This window comes from Plecotus auritus (genome assembly GCF_963455305.1).
Source record: "Plecotus auritus genome assembly, chromosome: 8".
Taxonomy (NCBI): Eukaryota; Metazoa; Chordata; class Mammalia; order Chiroptera; family Vespertilionidae; genus Plecotus; species Plecotus auritus.
The window spans coordinates 89558164-89560636 of NC_137782.1; positions in this window are offsets into that span (position 1 = coordinate 89558164).

Genomic DNA, 2473 nt, shown 5'->3' on the forward strand with positions numbered 1-2473 from the left:
CAACACGGTGAGGAAGGTACTAGTGTCTCGCTTACTGATGGAGAAATGGGGACCCAAGGTCATGACTAGTGAGCCGCCGAGCCCACGCCAACGAGCAGATGGGGGTGGAGTATAGAATATACCTTCTTCCATTGAGCCATGTTGGCTCTACATCAGCCTAGTTGAGGAAATGCCATATGTGGAATGTTACACAGCCATTCATGGTCAAAGATATGAGAAAGCAGTATTTGATTAACTGGCAAGTGAGAGGAGTTCTGTGTAGTGAATCAGAGAAACATGGAAATGCTTGGCCTCCCTGTAGGACTTAGATTGGTCCAGATAAATTCTAGGCAGATTGTAAGATGTGAATCTTGTGATAAGGGCAAGGTGTGCTCATTGCATTGTTAATAGATCCAACCACCTATGAAAAGTTTACAAAGGAAGCTTGAGGGTAGACTTCAGTGGTTCCTGAATTTCAGGCTATCCAGACCTTCATTCAGTAGAGCAGTTTTTCTAAGATGGGGTTAGTGGATCCCCCCTGCCACTTTGGGGGTCTGAGCATGGTGGTGAAGTTCTGGTTTCTATGAAACTTTACTTGTTATTTTCCCAATTTTCATGATAACCAGAAAACATTATGAACAAACATATCATGGAGAACCAACCAGGGAAGGCTAAATAAGGTTACAATAGCTGAATGCATAAGGAGCTCACAGCTGTTTGCAGACAGAAGAGTCATGGACATTTAATCTGCCCACAGCACCCAGTAGAGGCATCCCTTCCAAGAGTGTGTCCTACCCATGTGAGCAGATCCTGTGATGGAACTTACCACCTCGAAACCCTTCAGTGCTGGACAATAGAGCTGTGAACATCCACAGTGAAGAAACTGGCCCTCACTGTTCTGGCATGTGCAGTAGATCTGAGTCTGCCTAGGCTTTAATTTAGGGAGCAGCCATCCATCAATAGCAAATGGGAATTGGAGGACAAATGCCCGAGCTTTTACACCTCATGCTGGGCCAGTTCTGAGGCTTCCAGTGGCCCTGAGCTCCAGCTGCCTGTGCAGGAACCTGCTACCAATGCATGCTGTATCGTCCTCCCTTCCTTCATTATATCACTTCCCTCATTGCGTACAGGTGCTTACCAACCACCCAAGATCACATCCCAAATAACCCCTGTTCCAAATCTCTGCTTTTGAGGGAAACTAGCCTGATCCTGATTCCAAAGCATTTGAAATAAAGATTTATTTGATGAGATTTTCATAACATCACAATGCTAACCTTATATTTTTTAAAACATATTTTTATTGATTCCACAGAGGAAGGGAGAGGAAGAGAAAGATAGAAACATCAATGATGAGAGAGAATCATTGATCAGCTGCCTCTTGCACACCCCACACTGGGGATCGAGCCTGCAACGCGGGCATGTGTCCTGACTGGAAATTGATCCATGACCTCCTGGTTCATAGGTCAATGCTCAACCACTGAGCCATGCTGGCTAGGTGTTAACGTTATCTTTAAGTGAGAAAATAGTCTTGCCTCAATATACCTGACAGGCAAGGATTATTCTTAGGCAGACTTTTGGTTCTGATTATCCTGAATTACAAGTTAAAAATTGCAGTGATTAATACAATGTTAGACAGCATGCTTGTGAGAAGGGTTATTCCTTGCATTAATATTATTGAAGTTGAAATACAGAAACAGATTAAATAAACAAACCTGAGATTACATCTTTCCTCTATTAAACCAAATATCAGCAATTTTGTTCCAGCAAAATAACATCATCTGTCACATTAAATTAATGTTGGGAATTTAAATTTTATTGGTTTTATAGTTGTGTTTGAATATAATTTGAAAATTTATTCTGGATTTATGGTTATATCAAAGCTGTCAGTATAAGGAGTTTATAACTAGTTTTATATTTATACATATTTAAATTAAATTATAATGAATTTTTAAAATTACATTGAGGGTACATGAGAATATATATATATATATATATATATTTTTCCCCCCTTTATAAAGGAAAGTACTTAAGCCCAAGGAGAAACCTCTTGAGGTGAGTGGGAGCAACTGGAAGGTTTCTGTTTTTTTTTTTTTTTAATTTTTTAAAATATATTTTATTGATTTTTACAGAGAGGAAGAGAGAGGGATAGAGAGCTAGAAACATCGATGAGAGAGAAACATCGATCAGCTGCCTCCTGCACGCCCCCTACTGGGGATGTGCCCGCAACCCATGTACATGCCCTTGACCGGAATCGAACCTGGGACCCTTCAGTCCGCAGGCCGACGCTCTATTCACTGAGCCAAACCGGTCAGGCTGTTTTGTTTTTTAATACTCACCTGAGGATATGTTGAGAGAGAGAGAGAGAGAGAGAGAGAGAGAGAGAGAGAGAGAGAGACAGACCTTGATCAGTTTCCTTTAGTATGCACCCCAACGGGGGATCACTTCCCTCATTGTGAACCCACAACCTAGGTATGTGCCCTAACCATGAATTGAA